General features: G+C 30.8%; 1 protein-coding gene across 5 annotated transcripts in view; it reads right to left on the bottom strand.

Moving 5' to 3' along the window:
* Oamb (Octopamine receptor in mushroom bodies) overlaps positions 1-25,848 on the bottom strand; it is a 553,519-nt gene that overhangs the window by 263,882 nt on the left and 263,789 nt on the right. For all 5 annotated transcript variants that reach the window (XM_075375815.1, XM_075375839.1, XM_075375832.1 and 2 more), the window contains one exon: positions 22,179-22,236. The gene's annotated coding sequence lies outside the window, so the exon portion shown is untranslated. The remainder of the gene's footprint in view (positions 1-22,178; positions 22,237-25,848) is intronic.

The raw sequence follows: 25,848 nt of genomic DNA, 5'->3' as shown, positions 1-25,848 counted from the left end.
AAGAGTTTTTTACTATTTCAATCGTATTAGTTTAAAATCTACCTACCTTTATATGTAAGTGTCCTATTTATTACATCGGAATAAATATAATGCTTAGCATAGCGAATAAAAAAAAGATTCACGACACTATACTAAAAATAACAATTTTGTGGTTTTAAGTGACTATTAGTAGGTGGTAAATGTGGTTTATACATAATAAATTTGTGATATATAAGCCAAGTAATTCTTACAAAATAAACAGTGAGCTGTGCTTTGGAAACAGCCAAACCAATTACAAATTCACTGCGTATACCATACCTATTAACCAGTGGTTTATTTAACAATCTGCATTACATTCAGATACACTACTTAAAAATCTATGGGAATTAAATGAAAATCATTATTTTCTATAAAAAGGTGAGTTTAACATTTTCTGGTGTTTAATCAAAAACATGTATTTATTTATAAATACGCTACGCTAGATATAGTAACTTATTTTAACTGGTCATAACCAGTTAAAATTGAAGTTGGTAACTCTTAAATTTTATATATAAATGCATTTTTTGTGTTTAAAAGTTGAATATTATAGATACCAAATATGCATGTTCTCCATTCCGTCCGTCTAAACGATAATTCATAATATGCACATCTGATCGAAATGAAATTTTCTGGGTAGCGTTGCATTAGCAGTAGAACTGGAATGTGAACCACTGTTTCCCTAGGTTCAGCCACCAATATCCTATTTTTTGTTAGAATTCTATAAATTAAATTTTGTTTTCAATTTAATGAAATCTAGAACTATATTATAGTTGTATAAAAATTTCCTGGATTATAATATTATACTGACCTATTGGGGTTGTTCTAATCTATTTTATTTTTGTTAATAAACTATTATTTTACATTTTATTTGAAGTTATATAATTTTATTTTATAACTCATAAAAAGAGAATGGATTATTTTCTAAGGTACGCTCGTAATTTTTTGTTGCTTGCCAGAGGCTTCGACATTATTACATCATATTATAAATGGAAATAAGTATTTAAAAAAAAATCTGAGTTTTAGCAGTTATTAATTTGCTAAAAAAAAGTCATAATATAAACCCTGTTTTGCATTACATTATTTTACTAAAATCTTGTTTTACAGAAACAACTTTCTCATTCACATTTGTACATTTCACAGAAAAACACGACTTTGCTCACTTATTTGTATTAAATTTCCGAGCTGTGTATCTTGGATAAAACAACTGTAAAAAACGTAGTTTTAAATTCTACGTAGTTAAAATTTTATTAAAACATGAGCTTTTCTATTTACCTTCATCTCATTTCAGTCCGTTTCTGTAATTATTTCGGCAATAGTGGGTATTTTAAAGAAATATTTAATCTCTGTCTGCAGTAATCTTATCGTAATAATTTTTTGAAAATAGTAAAAAATTTTATGCCATCAATAATAATGCTAAATTTTAATAAGTGGTTGACAGGAAATAAGTAAGAAATTTATAAAACCGGAAATCTAGTTAAAAAAATTCACTTTTCTTTGTGCCGGTCCAGCATACTCATGACCAAAGTACAACTTCTTCCTAATGATACAGATATAAATGTTTTTTGTCTACTTTAAGTTGAAAATCTATTTATTTCTCGACATTAAAAAGCAAATATTATTGTCATAGATAATAACTGTCTTTATATTTCTATAAGAAAATTTTAAATTGTTCACTTATAGAAACAAAATATTTCTTACTCCTAACAATAGCTGATTGCATTGTACTGTTGATATTTGTGATATTGCGAAACTTCAATTTACGGTAGTGTGCACGATTGTTTCCTAGAGAATGATCGACGGAAACAAATTTTAATGCTATTGTTTTAATCTTTTTTTTATAAAAATGATTGTAATTTTACAAAAATTACGTCTTTAAAATTTTTCTTATAAAAATGTTTATTATAGTCAAAAAATTGTTTTGACAAAGCTAATGGAAATAACTTATTTTTAAAACGGCGATTGTAGCCGAAACTATTATCGAAAGGAACTGAAATTCAATTAGCCTAAAGATAACACTGTACCTTTTTTACTGTATTTTACAGAATTATCTGGTTGAAGTTATAGGCCTTAGAAGTTACATATACAAAAAAAAGCAAGGAAAAACTGTGTTTCCAGTAGTTTTCTGCTAATAAAATGACAATTTTTTGCTTTTCAAAAACTTTTTGATAAAATAATATACAAAGTGCAGGTTTTAATTGTTAACAGAACATTACTCCAGCTAAAAATCTGTTTTGCTGTTTCATTAGGAAAACAATTAATAGCCATTCTATGAGTTATGTGACGTTAAAAAATTCTCCAGTAATATCAAATCGAGTTTCAGATATCTTATCTAAGTCTGTATATATTTTATTAGAATATATGTTCTTAGCTACCTTTATTTTTTATACAATATGGTATTTAAATAAAAATCCTTAACACAGTCTTCTCCAGAATCATCCAAAGCTGGAAAATGCAACAGATACATCGTTAACATCCAAGCATCCCTCCAATTTTATAATCATCATTATTTAAAAGCTTTTGTTAAGTTAACACCTGTAGGTCTTAAAACTTCACCCTACTCAATTTGTAAAAATGCTAGACAGTTATGTCCTTCACAAACAAACACTTCAAGTCAAATAAATTTTTTGATTGACTTTAAAAATGTCCTCCCACCAGCAACCGCGCTCATAATAAAATATTTGTCTTACTTCAGTAGACAACTTGTAATTATACTATTTAATATTCAGTTTATAAGTTCGGAAAGTTGCTGTTCACATGTATGGTGGAAATAGGATTACAAAATTTTCTTAAATATTACTTTGCATTTTTAATTCATTATTCTATAGAAACGGATGTTGATAATAACTGGAATAGTTTATAAAAGGTGTTGAAAATAACCTCTTCCAAATCAGTAGAACGCTACATACGTTTCAATTTGTTTTCAAACACTTTAACTAGCTGATGTACTGGATGACGTTTTTAGTTCGTCAATCATAGGTGATTTGTACCGATACTGAGCTTGTTTCGCTGCCCCCCATAGAAAATAATCTGGGTTACTCAGATCGGCTGATCTTGCAGGCCACAAACTCGTCGAAATGATTCCTTCACCAAGACATTTTGTAAAAACGTCATTAATCTGTTAGCTGCGTGAGCTCTGGCGCCATCTTTTTTGAACCAATCGTTATTTATTCCCACAACTGTTAATTGACTAATGAAGTTTGTTAACATAGCACAATAACGATCACTATTAACTGACTTTTGAACCCACAATATGTAGGTTCTACTCCCACCGACCCAGACACCAATTTTCACCTCGTGTAAAAATTGTTCGTGTAATTCATGAGGGTTAGTTGTCGACCACAGTCGTGTAATTATGAATTAATATACCCTCTCAGGTGAAACCGTGCTTCATCTGTAAAAAAAACATAATGTCGAGGGTACATACGGAATTTTGGTCAATATAACGTTTAAACCATTGCCCATAATTTATTCTTTTGGCATTATCTGCAGGTTTCAATTCTTGAACACACATTACATGTAGGGAATAAGTTTCAGTTCTTTACTTACAGCTTTATGTGCGGTAGCAAGTCCGATGTCTTACTGCTGTGTTAACCTACGCATGATTTTTGGCCATACCATCCGAAATATCAGGCAGGTTCTGTTTGTTTAGTTTAGGTGGTCTTTCACTCCGATCGCCGACTTCAACAGAGCCTATTGCCCGAAATTTTTCCTTAAGAGTTCGAATAGCATTACGATGAGGAACAGGATTATTTCGAAACGTTTTAGAAAAAATTGTGCTCCATCAAATCAGCATAACTGTCCCCTCCACGAAAAACGTGTTCAACGAGAAAAATGCGTTCCTTTACCGAGAGAACTATTTACATTACATTACATTTTTCGAACTATTGATTCCAATAAACGAAATAACCCAAGACAAAACAAAACACGTTCAGTCACAACTCAACAACTGATGTCTTAGTTTATTACTGAGGAACGCCAAACGAACCCACAGGGGAACCAGCTTAACGCCGAAAGAACAAGATGAACCACGTAATTCTAAAGTATACTGCACAGCGACTTTCCGAACACTCTAAAAAACGCTTTTATAAAGGCATCGCAATCATAACAAGCGTATTTAAATGGTCGGCTGCTCCATTTTATTAGGGGTTACGATTGAACTTTCCGATCACAGTTAGGTTACTTGGTCAAATCTACCCGATGGTGGTACCTTCTGCGATGAATCTTATAAGTTAAATTTCATTTTATTTTTCTCTTTTAGTGATAATATATTTCATTTTTATTATATTATCTACTGAATCAATTATAATCAATAAGTAATTTACATTATGTATATTTCCCGCCAATTTTTTTGTAATTTAATGATATAGGATTATTTTTTTCTAATTATGTGTATATTTAATAAAGGTAAACACTGGAAAAAGTTAAAGGAAAAGGTGCTTTGTTTCAATAAATAAAATAAATTTTATCTAATTAACTAGAGGGACACTGGAAGATTGCTGCCAAAAATAAATTAATAATAACACAGTATTTTTAAACATTTTCTTTAGAATAAAATGCTACTATGAGATGAAAAATTTGAAGAATTCAAGAACTGATGCTAGGATAGATGGTTATTGAATAGCTGGAATTCCGATACCGCACAATACTCAGCTACGAGAATACGTATAGAATTTTACAACAAAGAAAGCTGTGTGGCTATTCACTAGAACACGGTCAAAAAAAGTTATCGTTTATATTAAGACTAGGTAAACATCCAATTGTCACGGAAGTACTACAAAGGAAATTGAAACTGTTGGCTGTAAAATCTCTTCCTTCAATCTTTGGAAATATAATACGTTAGTTTTTTTCAACCTCATCTCAAATGTTTATAAAGAATTGCATTAAACAAAGAATATGAGGAAATTAAATCATAATTTGACGTAGGTTTCTTTTATAATATTTTTCAACGGAAAAAGTACACTATATAACATCGTCTTTATACTCGTAACTACTCTTTCTAAATAATTTAAAATACTTATAAATTTAAGAGACAATTTTATGATTGGGTAACTTCATCAGTCTCCTTTTAACCTCATTCTCTATAAATAACAAATCATCAGTCAGTATCGAATAATTCCTAGAGTTATTCAGCATGTTTACCAAATAAATTTTCTTGAACCGAAATATTTTATCAGCCTTAATATGCAAAAGAAATTAATGATAATTTTTGTTAAAATGTTAATCATATTTTATATCCCTCTCTTCTTCTTCTCTTCTTTTCCTGTTTAGCCTCCGGCAACTACCGTTCAGATAATACTTCAGAGGATGATATTGTATGAGTGTAAGAGAAGTGTAGTCTTGTACAGTCTCAGTTCGACCATTCCTGAGATGTGTGGTTAATTGAACCCAACCACCAAAGAACACCGGTAACCACGGTCTAGTATTCAAATCCGTGTAAAAATAACTGGTCTTACTAGGACTTGAACGCTGGAACTCTCGACTTCCAAATCAGCTGATTTGGGAAGACGCGTGCACCACTAGAGCAACCCGGTGGGTATATTTTATATCACTAAATAAAAATATTTCTACCTTATACAAAATTGTTTCCCAGAAGAATATGTTCGGTTAGAGCGAGACAGATGTGTTCTTTTTCAGTTGGAATTTTTTTTCTAATGAGTTCGTGATTATAGAAACAAAACATACATAACAATATTCCTAATTTTTTTGTCACTGAAGGGGCGACGAGATTTCACATAGGTACTGTGTCAGTAGAAGAGGGTACCTGAGCGCAATATAAAATATTTCTGTGAAAATTCTAATAAGTAAACTATTGCAGAAATTAGTATGCTGTTATTGGTTTCTTCTCTCTTAACAAAAATATTACATCAGGTTGCTATAAATTTCGATTTGTTACAAACATTTCAAATTGTTTTGTCAGACTTTACAGTTTTGTTTAATTTGATTTCATACTTAATTTAACATTTGCAGTAAAAATAACCTTTTTTTTTCACTGAGGTTCTTCTTAATGCTTTTTCATTAAAAAATTCGTAATGTAATTTAAAATATCTCAAGAATGCGCATCCTTTGAATCATATTTTTAGTGGAACAATGTTAAAATTTTGAAATAATAGCTTAGGGATTAGATTTTCAATATGTTATCTCATTCTTTTTTTTTAACCCCCGGGTGCACCATCAGGTATTGCTTCAGAGAATGAGATGGATGATGATATAGCGTGTGAAAATACCATGACTGACCGAGATTCGAACCCGGGACCTCCGGATGAATGGCCAAAACGCTATGTTGTTATTTAAATAAAATCATATTAACCCAGTTTCAGATACCTGAATTAGTTTGTAAAATTTTCAGTCTTTCTTAAAAGAAGAATAGCTGTTACATAAACTTTTAAAATGTCTTTATTACTAACATATTTGTCTTTCTTTTATACAGGATGAGCAACATAAAACCAAACCGATAACGTAACCATTGCAGAATCGATAGGTTATGTTGGAATGAAATTTTATGAATGATACGGATAAATTAAATAAGTAAGAAACACACAAAATGTAATCTAAATGTTGCATTGTTACAAAAGATGTTCAAAATGACCACCATGGTCATCAATGTACTTTTGTACTCAATTCATCATATTGAGAGTTGTCCGACACAAAATGTGTGTCAATTGCGTTGATTTCTCGTTGAATGGTCAGCTTCAGTTCATCAATACACAATATTTATGAACTCTCTCCTTTAATTAGCCTTCAAAGATAAAATCGCAAGTAGACAACTCTGGGGAACATGGAGGCCACCATCCTCTTCTGACAGCTCGTTGTCTGTCTCCTTCAGTTGTTGTACAGTTGTAACGCAGTATGGTTTAATTTTAATTCAAGAAGAATTTTACAAGATGTGTATTTAACACCAGATTGTTGGGATAACTTAAGTCGTGATTTTTTTAAACTGGAAGTAATACTCCTTTCAATATCGGCAATGGCCTGTAAAGTCCTAACGGAAGGTTACCTATTTCGTTTGTATCTGAAACCGAACCTGTTGTACGCCATTTTTTAACTAAATCTATATCCTACTCTTCGGATACAGGATTCGGAAATTTTTCTACAAATACTTGACGGCTAGCTATTCTCTCCTGGACTGAATAAGGGATTTTACACAAGCACAGCTGCACTCAGAATACTGGACTGCAACAAAACTATACTGCACTGACACATAACCACCTGACAAACGTCAGCAACAATCATTAGTAACATATACGTCCACTAGTCGCGCTAGTTATTTAAGAGTCTCTCATAAATAGTGTTGGATAGCGGTTTCATTATTGGTTAGGTTTTATTTTGCTCACTCTGCATAACATAGGCTTTTTGCAAATTATATCACATTCAAGATGTGAAATAAGTAATATTTTACTACAAGAAAAATAATATAATGTACATATATATATGTACGTATATGTGTGTACGTATATATATATATATATACGTACACACACACCCGCACACATAAAATTTACGATCTGCAATTATTAGTAACAGATGAAACTAATTTTTGCTTCCTGAGAAGGCAGGCGGCAAGACCTACTTTTATGTAGGTTTTAAGTATTTTTTAATACCTGTATTATCTGGCGATCATTAAATAAAAATTTCATCTATTACCAGAACTGAAGATGCCGGTTCAATTATTGCAAAATTTTATTTAAACATCTTTTGGTCTCTTCAAAGTTTTAATAAATTTCTTATTCATTTTTATCCATAATAATAACGTTCCGAGAACAGAGTGGACCAATAATAGTGAAAATTATCTTATAATACATTCAACAAATATTTTGTTTGGTTTAACTTTTTATTCCTTGAAACGTTATACATTTTTTTAAGAAGTAAAGCATACAAGAAGGTATTTTGCGACAAGCTGGCTATGCCTCCGTAAGGAATAAAAATATAAAATAAACAACAACCTTTCCTTCTAATACAGTTTAAAAATTTAATTATATATTTATTATAACTTATTTGAAAATGTATTGTGACATAAATAAAATAGTTGTTTTCGGAAATTAAAATAAATACGTGGTTGTAAATCAAGTAAATTATTTGTCTTGAATGCTCTTACTTGAGTAGATGTAAGATAATAAATAAGCACTTATCGCTACATTCGTCTCATGGTTTTGTCTTGCGGCTCCATCTTACTGCAAACCTTCCGAGTACAGACTAGATTACTGTCGCTTCATTTACGGATGATACACCTGTTCTCGTTGTTGATGTCAGCCCAATTATAGCACCGAATAGCCTACAATTTGAGATGGATATAATCATCAGGTGGTTGAGTTCATGGAGAATTCGCGTTAACATAGCAAAATCAAACCATCTAACATTCACAAAGGGTGACCGTTCGCGAGCCCACCTGAATGGCATTATAATTTGGCAAATTGAGAGTGTGAGGAACCTAGGCCTACACCTCGTCGACCGTCAACTAACGTGGAAAGTTCATTTAAGAGAAAGCAACTTGAATTAAAGTGCAAGGAAATGTTCTGGTTGTTGGGCAGAGGTTCTTAATTACTTTTAACTAATTAACCGATTGTGTACTCAACAATTCTAAAACCGATCTGAACCTATAGGATCGAAATTTGGGATACTGCGGGGAAGCCCAATGTCGAAGCGGTTTTAAAATAAACTAGCGAGGTTTATAACAGAAGCTTCATGGTTTGCAAAAAAATATAGTGAAGTACACGAATATTTACGATACGTCTGGGAGGAAGTACAACTTTTCAGTTCAAAGTACGATCTGCGATTTAACAACCGCATGAATCACTTAGCTATGAACCTCCAAGACAACGGGAATGATGTTAGAAGATTAAAACGGCTACACGTTCAGGATCTTAATGACTGTAGTGTCTTCAGTGTATCTTCATCTATGAGTGCAGTGCATTATTTCTTCGTTTTTTTAAAAAATTTATTGAAAATTCTGTTTTTTGTTCTTCTCATTATTCCATCATTTTTTTTTCTATTTATGAATTATTTAATTCTGCTTTCTCTTGTTATACTATTAGCTACCAAATGTTGTTCATAATTACTTATGTATGTGTGCTGTTTTCCACAAACGTTCTTTATATTACTAGTGTGTAATTTTTGAGAAGTGAGGACACTGAAGGCTTATTATATTAATGTAACCGATTGTAAATAAACTTAAAAAAAAAAAATAACAAAAACAAACTTTACAGTTACTTTCCGCAAACGAACCTCTGAAGTTCTGATCCGGTGCCTGACTGTTAGTGATCCTCCTTTACTTTTGTTACTAGTCGCTTTAAGATACGGAGCGTAAGCTTCAACATGTAACCGAGAGTTATTCATATTGCATACTGTGCATACCAGCTGATTTTCTAACTGCTGATCTTATTATCAAAGAAAATACCCTGACTCTGTTAAATGCTTTGATCTTGTAAAACGTTTAGTCGTGTGTAATTTTAGTTAGCGCGTACAAAGGGTATTCCTTTTCTTTTATGCCAATTATTCTAGTTTTTCTTCTGTACGTTAGAGCTGGTACAACTACAACTTACTAAACTTTTTAATTGGAGGTCAAGTTTAGTTTGAGTTTTAAGTATCCATACGTTGTTCACTTCATTAAAAGTACATATCTATAGATTTGCCTGAACATATTATTTTAATTGTAAATGTTTTGACAGATTTATAAAATAATAAGGTCTAGGAGGTACTCTACAAAAAATGGGTCAACTTATATATATGCATGTAATATTTGTTTTAACTGCCATGGACCATTTTTAATTATCCTAGCTTTTAAATTATGGAATAATAATATTAAATATTAATATTACGTAATAGAATATTTATGAAATTCATTAATATTCTAAATATTTAGTGCTACATTAATTAGCTGGAACGACTGGAAACTGCTTGAGTGGAAATGTTATGTCTTATTTTCATCTGAAAAATATGTGCTTTTCCTATTAAAATCATGCAAAATGATGGTCGGAACATTGATTTTAGTAGCGCACAAATAAAAGGCCTTTTTATTTATTGTACTTGAACTGAATTTAAAAAAAAAATCATTAAAATTGTTTAAAATAAGCAAAAAAGATATATTTGTATTACGATACTTTAATTACCTGAACATTGCCATCAGTTACTTAAATATTCTTCATTGAAATAAACAGTTTAAATGTTATTTAAGAAAGTAATATAGTTAGAATGAAATAAAAGAGATCTAAGAGTAATTTATCTCGGTTAAGAAATAAATAAAGACAAAACATTTTTCAATAAGTTGATCTTTTTCTGGTTTAATTAACTTTGTTTATTAAACTCGCACATCAAATTTTTTGAATAGAAAATATGCCATTTTCACTCAAGATTCTAATATTTAAAATTCAATTGAGTACATTCTGACTCTAAAACTGCATATTATTAACGCTCTATTTCTTAGAAACAATAGTACAATAGAATATATTTTCCGGAGTATAGTATTTTGATAAACAATTATAAACAAGTAAAATGAAGAGAAATTTTAATGTAAGTCAATGAGAAACACGGAAGATCGTTCACAGTGGTGAGTAGATGGTCGAATTTCGCTATGATTTGAATGAAGGGGCACAGACTTAAATTATATTACGTGCTACTTTTGAATTTTGTAAATATGGAAAATTTGTAAACCAAAAGGGTCCCAAAGCCATTACATTCATAATGACTTTATTTGCTTTTTTATCTGAATATTAAGAAGATTGTTGCAATTAAGAAGAAGTGGGTGGAAAATGATTGACATGATGAGGATATTTTAGAAAATTCACAATCAAATGGTGAATTTTTTCTCGTCATCTTAATTTTTTTGATTTTATTGCTATTTATTTATTTGTGATTATTATTGCTATTGTTGTCAATATTATTAGTGTTAATGATAATGATCAATGAAGATTATAATCACGCAATTTTTAATTCCTGCAAAGCTGTTTTTACTTAAGAGAAAATGCATTACTTCCCTTTCTGTTACTTAAACTTTTCTTATTTTGTGGGATCTCATATGAATAGAAAAAACTGAAATATGATATGATTATGTAATAAGTTTTTTTTTAATTGTCTATGATTATAAAATAGAAATATGTCACCATTCAATTGATTTAAATATCTAATACTACCGCACACAAAGGTACAAGTTAAAGAAATCGGCATCGAAAATTACCTACAAAATTTTATGTACAATTCTATTATATTTTCTACGAAGTAAACTTCTATTTCCAAAAAAGTTAATATTATTTTTATAAAAGTTAAAAAAACTTTAATATAAACTGACGTAAATTGTTTCTTAGGATATAATTCATAGGGAAAGAAACACATAAAATTCATATTTAACTTATTTAACGATTTTACACGAAAAACAAATCAAGTACCTGATCACAACGTGCGCGCGCGCCCACACCCAAATATATATATATATATATATATATATATATATATATGTGTGTGTGTGTGTGTGTATATATATGAAGCAAAATATATTGGAAATTTGTAAATAATAACTTTCTTCAGTTAAAATAGAAAAACGAATTTCGAAAATTGTTAAATGCTTCTAAATGACATTAATATATTCTTCCTTTCGGTCAAGAAGCAATGCATTAATTTATGTATACTATTCAATTTTACGCATTAGTGAGAATTTGATTACTTTAGGGTGTTATAATACAACTAATTAGAGGATTTTACATGAATAAGGCTACTTGAAAATCAACAAATTTGTTCGAAGTTTCATTTTTGAAATTTTGTAGATCATTATTGAACAAATATTTGGTAACTTACATAACTTATTAACATATAACATAATATTATATAAATTATTATTAGAAAATACTAGCATAATTATTGGTGGGAAGGAAACAATAGACTGCTAAATAATTTAATAAGAATTAAACTCATTTTATTAACAAACTTCAAAAAGGGAGGAGGTTTTCAATTATATTTCGTAAGAAAGCTACCTATTGTAATGGGTACTATGATTCTACTCCGGAAACTCACGACATATCTTCTCGTTTCACATTCTCCAGATCCCAAAACCACCGTCAGCTCAAAAGTTTATATATATATTTTTCACTTTCTTGTGGACAAAATAACTGCGGTAATTTTGCGCCAATCACTTTCAAATTGTTTCCTAAAAATAACTCGACCCAAAATCTCAGTTGAGTCGTTAACAGCCAAAATTGAACCATGGGGTGGAAATGGGGTGGCTGTTTCGAAAAAAATATCACTATAACTTTCTTATTAAGTAAAATATCGAATTCGGTTAAAGTTCCTGCTATTCTTTTTATAAGTGCATAAAACTTATTTAAGTAAAGTTTTTGATATCAACTATTGACCCAAGGGGTGGAAAAAATGGTGTTTCAAAGACAAAATTCATACCTCCCTTAATACGCACATTATCGAATCGGTTTAAGGTAGTCGATAATTCTTTAAACATTACCTAAAACTATTGTTTGAAACAATTTTTTATATGACCAATACTTACCGTAAGAAATTTTAAGATGAGGCTTGTCGTATGCTAAATATGCTAAAATTTTTTACATGCAACCATTGTATTGAGTAAATTTTAAGTTTTTCTTAACTTTAAGGTGGAAATCTTTTTTATTCCCTACTTAGCACCGGCGAAATATACTTCCGCCTTCCGGTGTGCCGAAAGGGATTTTTTTTTAAATGTATTTTACGCAATATCTCCGACGTTAGTAAACCGATTTTCATATTATTTTATTAATCGAAAGAGTATAATTTCGGAATTATTCTGTATAAATTTTAACCAAACCTGATGATAATCTTAGGAAAAATACAAAAAAAAAACCGTATAGCTCGACATCTATAGCCGCTGACCGCTCGCACCATATAACATAGTGAAAAAGTGTATTATACCTTACTGTAAAATTATAATATAAATATTTATATTATAAAATTATTTAATTAAGCGAGTTAAATATTATAATACTGCAATAAATAATATTCTATAGTTATTATAAACACTTGTTTTTAAGCGGGTACTTGCAAACGGTTTGTCAGATGTACTCGCAATAATGAAACCTATAAATTTGATATATTACGTACCTTATCATTTCTGTCAGAGCTCTCTCATCATGTGGTTTATTTTATAACTTATTTGGGTCCAAATTAGACAAGGCGATGCCCTCTGAAGTTTTAAATCGACTAAGAGCGACATAAATCTACCCCTGGCAAACTTTAACTTGCCGAGGTCTGTCACTGCCCTGTCAAGTCATTGTATCCTGCAGTTTGTGAACAGTAACAGCTCAGCTTAATATTAGAGGTACCATTTTGAGCTCAACATCTCCATATCCCTTTGTTACATAGAATGCTGTAAAAACTGTTAAAATGGCTACACAACCATCAATATCTTTCACTCTTAGACCAATATTTTCGTTATCAAATTTTATGAGTACAGTTTCCGGTAACTCTCCTTCTTCTTATATCAGGCCGAGGTGGTGAGAATGTTGCTCTATGTAAACGTTTTACATAAACGTTCTATGTGTTAAACTTACACGATGAGCATGACTCTATAGACTTTCATTCCGTAAGAATCGATTGTTTTACATTGTTATTTGTGAGAGTCTAAATTCTTGCTGTTGAGAACCCTCTGCAAAAGTATTCATGGCATTTTTTTATCTATTTTTCTTTAAACTATCATACCTTTCTTGGCAACTTTCCTTTTAACGTCGCTATCTCATTTGAGCAGCGCGTTTAGTAGCCCTACCCGCATCTTAATTATACAAAATTATATATATTAAATATATTAAAAATAATATATATATATATATATATATATATATATATATATATTAGGTATCACTAAGAATTGTGAAATAAAATAATTTATAAAAATAAAAATTAAAACTAATTTCCAAAAACAATAGTACTAAAAGTTTTATATGACCAATTTATTATCTAACGTAAACGGATTTGCAGCAAATAACTATTTTTGAATCGGTGCCAGCCAACACAAGTTAAACAAAAAAAAACCTATGCTCTATATAATACGAATTCTACTTCAAGCAATGCAAAATTAGTAATAGAAGTTTTACTACAATTAAATGAAATCTACAAAAATATAATGCACCAAAAATACGATATAAGAATACTTTATAGATGCATAGGTACATATATTATCACCAAGTATATATGCCTAAGCAATCTTAAGATGAGGTATGATCGTGAGATCATACCTCATCTTGTATGCTCTGAGATCCCATTTTACATGTGGGAATCCTGTTTGGCATCTAACGGCCGGTAGACGCATTAACTTTACGTAAATGCTTGTTTACTAGCCGGCTCGTCTTGCCAAAACCTGGACCCTCGGGGCACAGGTCAGCACCGGCAAACCCAGAAGCCAACTCAGGGTCTTCTCAGCGATTCTCGGGGTTATGGGACTTGCTCCAGGACCGCAGAGTTTGCTTTGCTTGCCATTGCCGTGTTGGCAAGGGAACCGGAGCCCTGGACACCCGCATAACTTGCTTCGGTTGCCATTCCCGTCTACTCAGAGGGTTCCGCCCCTAGGTTCTCTGCACTGTTCGTTATCCTTATGGTTGTGAGAATAATTCTGATAAATAACAATTAAATTGTTAAGTTTTTAGAAACCTGAAAATGAATCTAAATTACCAAAGACAGAATGATAGCAACTAAAGGTATACATTAACTTTGACGAGGAAAAATTCATAACTTATTCTTTTTCCACGGTGGCAGAAATATAATAATGAAGTAAACGAATTAATCTTTTTTTTCTTAATCTTTAATTCTTAACTTTATTCCCAAGGGGACTAGGACCACAGTCTATAGCTTAAAACCTTTTCCTGGGTTAACACGTCTGTATCCTACAAATATGAGCCGTTGGTTAATTCTCACGCGACGCTAGAATTAAAATAAATACAAACAAACTTTATTTATTTATATATATATATATATATATATATTCACATATTTATTAAAAATGCCTCCATCCAAAAATACCCCGTTTAAATTTTGAAAATCGAAAGATTGGTTGCGATGATCTAACAACATTTTCGAATAATCGTGATCTGTTAGAGCGAGAATGTATCTGATGCATGCAAAAGTTAGCCTTCAACGGAATATTTATTCGTACAAACACCCCATTTGAATTTTAAAAATCAGTTTGCTGAAATAATATAAGAGAACCCCATTGCAACTCCCAAAACAGCGCCCCAGGGGCACACCGTTTTTTACCAGTTGATTGGGATCATTGGTCTAGACTCCCATGGGATGCTCGCATACCTCACCACTCTAGTCTCACACGCACTCCCCATTATTGCTAAATAGAATCTTTTTAAATTTATGTAATATTATTTTATTTAACGTAAATTTAATTATATTATTTTTTTAATATTATTATTTTGAATTATTCGAATATTTCAGTTCAAACCCAGCCCACACAGTGACAGAGACTCATAGTCCACATTATTAATTTAATTCATTAAATTTTGTGCTTCAGTCAGCAAATCTCCACTATATGTATTTACATATGTCTTTTCGAGATTTTATCGACGTGAAATATATCTAAAATCCTTCTCAGTTATACGAAGAAACATGGATAGAAATTTGGTTGAGATTGATCGAGTAGTTTTTTTTTATCTCGAACAAAGAAAACCTTTCTTCTCCTTTATAAAATAGTATACATCTGTGATGGCCGGCACCAGCTTCAAAATTAATTATTTGTAGTAAATATTTTTATTTTAGTTAATAGATAAAAATACAATTATTTGTAACTTTTAAGTACTGTTATTTTTAAGTCGGTTTTTACAATTTTTATAAATTATTAATGACTTTAAATACCTTTAAATCTTCCTTTTTTACAAATTTAAAGCTAAATGAAAAATAACGGCTAATCAAATAAGATAGGTACATTAATAGTATTACTATGATAAACAAAATAATAATTATTGAGACATTAAAACAAATAGTCTTCTGTGTTATATTTTTGACAGGAGAAATTCATTTGCAAATCATTCTTTTCTCCCCGTTGTCGTTAGCAATTACGGAAAAGAAATTATCATTCTGCTAAAATTAACAATTAACAAATATCAAAGTTATCAAGTCAAAACGCAAATTTCAATGACTGAAAATCATGCTTTCTCCATTTAATAAGATATTTTAACTTGACCACAGTTTTCCGATAAAAGCTGATCCTAAAGACCGTTCAGGAAGCTTTTTCGTAAGGAATGAAGTTGTCTTCAAATGATTCTATTAGCCACCGTTGCTAATGTTGCCTTAATAAATAAACGATTCTAATCACAATGGAAAAAACCGTCATATCTCTTTAACTAATTTTAATATTAAAAAGTGTATACGCATTTCAAGAGAAGTTTTAAGAAATTAAAAATATAAAAATACCAGGGAACGAAGAAAGGTAACTATTCTTTTTTTTATTTAAAATAATTTAATAACTTATTTTCGAACATCCTAATCATACAATATAATAAGATATCTTTTTCTTTTAAAAGAGCTGTGTTTCTTTTTTATGAGTGGCCTGGTATCAGCCATTTTGAATATATTTATTGAAAAGAAAAACAGCTAAGTTAAAAAAAAACTTGTATTCCTAAGAATGTTCATGAATAAATTTAGTTGCAAATAATAAATGTGATAGGACTATTACTTTTGTTTGGAGCCTGAAATATTTATATACATATAATTATATAAACACATCCATGGATGTTTTCACTTTAATTATCTATCTATCCATTTTACTTACTTTTACATGATGGCATTTTGAAACTGATTTCCAAATTTGTAAGCACTTTTTTTTTCATATTTACGTTTAATATACTCAAACGAAGAATAGTTATTTTTTTCACCAAGGATGTGTCCACATTGAATAAGCAATCAAATCACAGAACTGTCATGCTTTATTTCACACATTATTTCACACACACACACACACACACACACACACACACACACACACACACACACACACACACACACACACACAGAGAGAGAGAGAGAGAGAGAGAGAGAGAGAGAGAGAGAGAGAGATTGGTGGAGGGGGGAGGACGCGCGTGTGAAATATGTGTTTGTTTGATTGAGGGGGAATTTAAGAGCGGATTATTTGAAGTACTCTTTTTCATATGGTGTCAAATTCTTACTTTTTAGAGGCATGATGCCCGCACAATAAATGTAAACGGATTTACACTGTTGATTGTTGAATTAAATTTGTTTCTCTTATTTAATGCATAGTATTTATACAATTTTTGAATATGTAACAGTTCCCATGTTGAATTATTTGTAAAAATTCCTTTTTTGTAGTACAAAATAACAACGTAATCAGTTTGTATGTAGATGCTACGTAAAGAAATCACATTGGCTGTCTTCAAGAAAATTCAACAGAAGTAACGACAGTAGTATGTAGTAGTGTGTGTATGAATAAGTAAAATATGCATCTGATGTTCAGGTATTATATCATATATTTTGGATAATATATTGAGAAATATAGACTGATATAATATATAATTTATTTTTTAGGAGTGGTTGCTCATGTATGTTCTTTGATTTTTGAAATTCGTTATTTCATAGAATGACTGAATGGATTTGCAAGAGTTCATAATAAAATTTTATTACATAATTTTTTATCTTGAAGGTTAACAGGGATTCCTTTACATTATGTGGATCTTATTTACATTTTTCAAACTTTTAAGTGCGATTTATTCTATTCGTTGTTCTTTTATATGAAAAACGAGAAGGGAGGCGTTCTGCAACTTTCAAATTTCCCATTTTGTTATAGCCTTACCTTGCCGCTTTAATGTAAAGAAACCCTTTTACCTTTAAAAGAATAAAAAATTCTCTCATTATAAGGTTCTTTTTCTGTTATATTTAAAAAAAAAAAATACTATTTCCAATCTATCTAAGTCACTCACACGGCCGTAAACAGAAAAAAGTAAAGTATAGAATAGTGTGGAGAAGAACAAAGTAACAGTAGAAGAAAATAAATGTAAAGGATATTAATAAAATTTTCGGAATGAAATATGTAAAATCATGTTAATCGGGCTAGTTAAACAATGTGGTAGTAAATAATGCTCCTCGTTACAACCCTAGATCCATTAAATCACTCCAAACTTTGAATGTTTTCCTGCTGTTGTCAAATAATTTTATAGATATCAGTGTAATCTTATTGTTATTGTAATAATTATGTAACAGATTCTCTTCGTGCGGATGCCGTAACGGTATTTTCCTAAAAATCAAAAAAAAGAAAAACTAGTCGTACTACTTCCTCTCTAATCAAGAATTATTATTTCCAGTTTTCTAATATTAACAGATTATTTTTTTACAGTAAGCAGATTCATAAACTCTTGACTTGACTGAAGCTAGATCCATAAGAAATCAAGTTACTTTACCGGTAACATAACAATGAATATTTTAGGAAAGTTTGAGTTCAAAAAAATATTACAAAACAAAAATTAGGAAAATCCCACAATTTAATTACTATTTTACACATTCCTGACTTTAATATTTTTATATACTAGATTGCTTTAATAGAAACTGATGCAAAAACTCTAGTATTTTTTCAGATGAAGCTTATGTTTTTTTTAAAAATAGATTATAAAAATTATCGGTGGTAAATTAATATTAATTTACAAGTAATTTTAATTAGTATAAACTTAAATTAAATACTAGTTTGAGACTACGAATGATTTTAACGAAATAAAGAATTTAAAAAAAATTATATTTATTTTCTAAAAGCGTAGAACTGTACAAATAATGTGGAAATTTGATTCTTTAACAAGAAAATTTTTTAAAATGTACATATTGCTTCATACACTACAATCCTTTTTCAAAATAATGCCGATTTAAAGTTATAACATGACAACATTAATCCACCCCTAATTTTTGATGATACAAACTGGCTATAGTAAATTAATAATAAAATAATTATTTGAAATCAATAAAACTTTTAAACTGTTAGTTCGATACTCTGTAAACAGATTTAAAATCGTTATGGGACGATTTGGCAGAAGTTACCCGTTTTGCCCAGGGAGTTATTACAAGACATAATTAGGAGCTGTTCCCCAAGAGTGAAGTACAGCTTCAGAATGAAATGGTGGCGATGGAAATCCCTCTATTCACAGTTGGAGAGCTTCATGAAACTAGTCATAATTTACGAGCCGGTAAAAGCCCTGGGCTAGAAGGGATTCCGGTAGAAGCAGTGAAGGCCCTATTAGAAGTTGACTCAATGGCAGTGTTGCAAGCAGTCAACCACGTCGCCAGCAGCGGGTTTATCCCACTGACTGGAAGTGTGCCAAGTTAGTCTTGCTGAAGAAACCTGGTAGAGTTGACATGAACCCAGCAGGTTTAGACCGCTGTGTCTATTAAACACATTGGGGAAAATTTTTGAGGCACTCCTATTGAATAGACTTAAGAAGGAATTTGAGGTGGCTGGTGGTCTCTCAGTTCACCAATCGGGCTTTAGGGAGGGGAAATCAACAATCGATGGACATAAAAGAGTCAACTACATTGTTGAAACGGCTGCGCACGGTTCCAGACATAGGAATATATCGGTATTAGTCTTCTTTGATCTCCGGAACGCTTTAACAGCGTTAAATGGAAAGCTATAACAGAAAAACTAAAACAAGAAACATATCCCCTTAATTGAAAAGACTGATAAATGACTATATGTTGGACAGGAAGATCCTTGGTTTTCCTCCGAATGTAGAATTGAATTTTACATGAAGCATGGGGTACCTCAGGGGTCATTTTTGGGTCCGCTACTGGGGAATCTCGTATACAAAGGCATACTTGAGCTTGATTGGCCAGATGGAGTTGAGGCGGTAGCTTTCGCTGATGAAGTTGTCCTAGTCGTTGTCGATTAAGACCCAGAAAGACAAGTTTATAAAGCGAATGCGGCCATAATAATGGCGAAGGTATGGCTAGAGGATAAGGGATTGGCACTCGCGGACGAGAAGAAAGATGTGTTAGTCCCGGCGGGAAGGAGGAGACTTCCGCCAATACAAGTAAATTTAGGTAATGCGTTGGTAGAGCCAGGTGAAATATCTGGGTGTCTGTATCGACTGGATCGACCACGAGCACAACTTCACCAGATACGTAGACGAAGTGGTCCACCAACGTAGATAGGGTGACTAGTGACCTGACGAGACTGATGGCCAATGTGGGGGGGCCTAGGTCATCGAAGAGAAAACTGCTGGCCAAGACGGTGTTGCCTATTGTTTTATATGCGGCACCGATATGACAACGTGGTCTGAAGTTTGAGAAGTGCAAACTAGCACTCTACTGACTGCTAGTCACGAGGAAAATGGCCCTCCGCATTACATCTGCCTGCAACACAGTGTTTGCAGAGGCTGCCTTCGTCATAGCAGGTTTGCCGCCCGCAGAATTCTGGGTAGAAGAACGAGTGGACAGAAGCAATGGAGTCTCGAAGCTTGTTATTAAATTAATACTTGTTATTAAAGTGGCTAGGCAGGTGGATCTTCCGTATCATTACAAACATCAGAAAGTGGACTTGTCGGGAGTTTGGGGAGACAAAACTTTGGCTTACCCAGCTTCTGACGGGCCATAATGCCTTCAAATGTTACCTATACCAACGAAAGAGAAGGGACGCACCTAAGTGTGTCTATTGTGACGAGGAAGACACAGTTGAGAACACTTTCTTCGTATGCGGAAGACGGGTGGAAGAAAGGCAGCTTTGTCATGAGGCTGTAGACCAGTTAAGCCCGGCCATTCAAATGGAAACGTTGTTATCCAGCGATGCTGCCTGGAAAGCAATAGCCACTTTGTCGGAGAGTATCCTAAGAAAGAAATTAGAGGAAGAAAGGACATGAGTATCATAGCCAACATGCGTGAATGATGAGAACACAGTCTGGGCAAGGAGGAAGTTGAGGGCTTAAGTCAGCTGCCAATGAGATCCCCTAGATTCCCCAATCCATCCAATGAAGACCCGTAGGTAGAATAACAGTCTGAGAGTTAGGGCCGCAAGGCAGGTATCCGGGCTGCTGTATAGGGGAGGTTTTTAGTGGGTCACCGCATTATGTGGGAAACCCCAAACACCCAGTATTGCGGGCTGCAGGGCGTCTGGCTTTAGGTTTTCCTTTCTCCTACCCGAAAAAAAGGTTAGTTACTCTGAAGTAAATAATCTAATAAACATCTCAATTTTAGATTTGCTAGAAGTATAAAATTTGTTGGGCAAAGAAAATATGCTATTACATCAATTATATCAAGCAACAGTGATACAAAAGCCGGCCTCCGTGGCGCGAGTGGTTGCGTCTCAGCTTTTCTCCTAGAGGTCCTGGGTACGAATCCCAGTCAGAAAGGAATTTTTCATACGGTAAACATTTCCATTCCGGCTAGATGATCATAGCAGTCGATTTCCGCACAAAAATTAAAAGGACATTTACAGCGTTTATATAATGCTTATTCTTGGGTGACTTTCTACCATTGAAGAATCATTTCTGGCGAGGAAATGATGTTTAAAGATCGACAGCGTAAAAATATATTTACTAGAAATATTGATGATTCTTATATTTTAAGAGTACTTACTAATATATTAATTTATATACACTAAATTAAAAGGCAGATAGTTTACAACTTCAGTTTGCAAATTTATATACAGTATTAATTTTTACAAGTACTGTTCCAGAAGAAGGATTTTTAATGATCTGTATACTACGTTATATTAACACAGTAGTAAGTTACGTTATATTTGCAACACTGGTCTGAAAGACACGGATTGCCATTTATTTTTAAAATATTACGCATGCTAATAAATTAATTTTTACAGTACTGACAACACCAATTAATTGTTTTCAAGAAATTATATGATTTTAAATTAAAATGTTGCTAAACAAATTTTTGTACAGTAAATAATTCCTCATTTTTAAAAATTTGTTTCGATATCAAAACATTTATTACACAGTTATAACATGTATAAATATTTACATATATTCTGTTAATCAAAAAACTCTTTGAAAGTGAATGTCCTGAAGGGAATTCAGTAAAAAAAATTAAGTAAACCATTTCATTTAATTACTTAGTAATTTGTGAAATAAATTTTTATTGCAAAAGAGTATTTGTATAATGCTAAAACAAATTAAAAACAATTTTTATAATATTGCGACGAACCGGTAAGAAAAATATTTTATTTCAGATTTTATATAAAAAAAGATACTTACATGAATGCATTTAAAGTTGATAAGAATTAGTCTCCCCTTTTTTTCTTATCCAATATATCTGAAAAAAAAGTATAAAAAAATATTTACACAGAATTTAATAATAAAAGACTACAATAATAATAATAATAATAATACAATAATAAAAATTCAGCAATAAAGCATGATAGTAATAGTGTCAGGCGAGCATTTACAACACACAACAACCCCTTCCTTTCGCAGCTGTTCTCTTGTCTGCATTTCAACATAATGAAAGCAATTGAAATTTACGACTAAACCCAAAATAGGATGTGTGAAATACTCTACATTCCTTAGATGGTTTAGTAGGATAGACAGTTACGTGTTCCATATGAAATGTTTTCTTAAACTGAAAACTACATCGCCTTTTAAATTTCATTTTTGGTGCTGTTATTTTGGGCATTTCTATTACAATGAATAGTTCTAAATTATAATATTTTATTATTCATTACTGGAAGTTTAGATTGTAAATCTAATGTAATATAATGGCATTCTAGTTTCAAGAAAGCATGCTATAATAATCTTATTTAATTTACAAGATATTCGTATAATTAAAATAATTAACCGAATTAAAAGATGCGTAATAAAAAATACATTTTTAAATATATATATTTTATTATTACTATCAAACTACTGAATTTTTTAAAAAAATTTCTCTTCACCTAACTGCATTTATATATATATATATATATATATATATATATATATATATTATTTTTATTAAGTAGACACACGAAATATTTAAACAGGGAAGTAATAAAGAGTACTCCTTTATTTCTTATCAAGTAAACATGAAACAGGATTTCCATTTCAGCTAGGAAAAAATCAAACGTTAGTATTACATATTTACGTAGATTGAATAATAAAAAAAATATATTTATTTTCATTCAGTTCATTTATTGTTTAGGTAAAAAATCTAAATTCTGACAGTTTATTATATTAGAGAGCTGTTTTGTATTAGAAGCTGAAGGCTCAGCTTATTCCAGCTATTCAAGTCAATATTCCCCAAAAAAATAATATTAAGAATCTGTAGGAAACTGTTTAGTACTGTCAAAATACATCAAAACCTATTCAACATTAACGGAATAATGAAAATAAAAACATTACCACATTTAAAGAACCAATTGATTCCATTAATATTTAATAAATTAAAAAATTAGTTTAATAATAGTCGTTGTGGAATCAAAAAAAGGTCCTGCATAAGGTTTAATAATTTTATAAACAGTTTTGAGATTTTTTCCAGAATAAAAATAATTATATTATTCAAATAGATAACATATTCTTGAACTGGCAATTATTAAGTACATCTGTAATATTTTTTACTTATAGTTGTATGTTACAGTAATAAAAACTGAACATATTTCTGATAATACTACAATTAGACCCGACGAAAATATGACCTATATAAATTAATTCTGCCTGTAGTATAGTTATAATTTAATAGTTTTAGTAGACCTTATGATAGCTAATTAATAATTATATAGATTATTATTAATATTTATCAACTACTTATTTATTAAACTATATTTATATAATATTATTGATAGGCACATCGATTTAGTTTTAATCTGTATATAAATAGCAATGCATTATCGATGTCAAAGAAAGTTAATTTTAATCGGTAGAATAACCATTAAAAATTTAGATATTCAGATACAACTTATCAGATTAGGTAAAGGTGAAAGAAGGATGATGATAGCCTTGAATCAAATAATCAAATTACTTGGTACAAACCGTTCAGTGAAACATCGGTCGACGGTGTAATTAAGTTTTTTTTTAAAAATATATGTGATATATTTAATATTAATATAATATATTTATATATATTCTTATTTTATCTTGTTAATTTTTAATATTTTGTTTTACTAGAAATCATATTAAAAGTTTTATTTTAGAAGATATATATATATATATATGTCGGAGACGCGAAGAGATTTGTCAGGGATTCAACGTTTTGTGCTTCACTCATTCCCACCATTACAAGTGGAGAATATATAAGATTACAATAAAGTTCAATTAATAAAAATGAGTAGATAACTCGTACAATGAAATAATTACAAATGATAATTATCACTTATCAATAACTCAGTAGCACACGAATTACAATATAAGATTAATTCAATTTAGAATTCAAATAATATTAAAACAACTTGCGATAGATCGAGGCTCAGGGAAATAACGAATTCGCGATCACCAGGACGTCTGTTCGATCTGGGTTCCAAAGCAAGACTACTCTTTCTCCATATTCTCAAATAATATACCTACTGCATATTTCCTTTTCCTTATTAATTTTATGATACCCCTATCGTCCTGGGATCCCGACTACGTTGACAACCATGTGCCTACCTAGGCCTAAGCCTACCGCAATAAAACAATTTAAACCTTATTTTACAAAATATTACAAGTAATAGTACATTTCTTAAAACTACTAAAAATACCGATATTCTAAAGAATATTCTCATCGTTTTGTCGGAAGATACTCCACTGTACTTTATTCTCCGACATATATATATATATATCTTCTTTATTATTCCAATAAGAATAGAAAAATTAGTGAATAATATTTTTCTTTGTGTAAACATATAGATAAGGTAAAACAAAAATGTTATTGCGTCTTTTTATTACATTTTTTTTTTTTTATAACCAAAGATTCATATTGCATTCATAATTATTTAAAAGTGAATCAACAATTTAAAAAAAATTCCTGTTCTTTAGGAATAATGTTAAAAATATAAATTAAAAACATAATTTATCAACATGTAGGGATAAAATGTAAATAAATATTTTAAAGAATATTTTATTAAAGCTTTAAAAAATCTTGCCAAATTACAGCTGAAACCTTTTTTCATATAAAATTTAATGTATTATTCAGAAGTATCTACTTCCGTTGATTTTCAGTACACTGCGTTCTTTCAAATGATTTACTTAAAACAAGTTATTCTTTTAAATCCTATTCTGCCAATGAATATTGACATACAATTTTCACCTTTGATCCAGTTATAGACACAGGATTTCAGAAATATTTTTGGACTTTCTAGTTAATATTAATAATTGGTAACAGTAATAATTTTATGTTAATTATTGGCGTACTTTAATATTCTTGACATCGTTTCAAAGATTGACTTATCGAAATATTTTACGCTAATAATGGAATGATATTTGCGGCATGGAACGATAAATATGATATATGAATTTTTTTCTTTCCCTGCTAGTGCTATAGCTTTAGAAGGGAAAATATTATAATCAGTCCAATTTGGGTATATGCGGTTTCATCAGATCTTTACTTTTTGACACTAATAAATCCAAAAAACCCAAAAACCGGATGGAAATTTTCCGGAAATTCGTATTTACGTGTGTATTTCGGTTTTGCCGTCTAAATCACCTTATATTTCCAGAACTACCGATTTTGATAAAACATCGCCAGATTACTTCTTTATACGGGACATTGATGCCATTAAATTTTCAACTTAAAAGGCCAAGGGGTGAGGCTGTAGATAAGGTCACCCTCAGCATTTTGAAATTTCGTCTAATTGAGGTTTTATTTTTCATAGGCCCATTTGTTAACAATTAAAAAATAGTATTTCCAAAAAACACTTTTGCAAAATCGTACCCCACCCCAAAAAATGCTGTAAATAAACAAGTGACTAAGTGAGTA

This window comes from Lycorma delicatula, chromosome 1 (assembly GCF_047948215.1).
Source record: "Lycorma delicatula isolate Av1 chromosome 1, ASM4794821v1, whole genome shotgun sequence".
In the NCBI taxonomy this organism is placed as follows: domain Eukaryota; kingdom Metazoa; phylum Arthropoda; class Insecta; order Hemiptera; family Fulgoridae; genus Lycorma; species Lycorma delicatula.
Note: the sequence above shows the minus strand (reverse complement) of the source record. Positions and strands in the feature narration are given on the sequence as shown.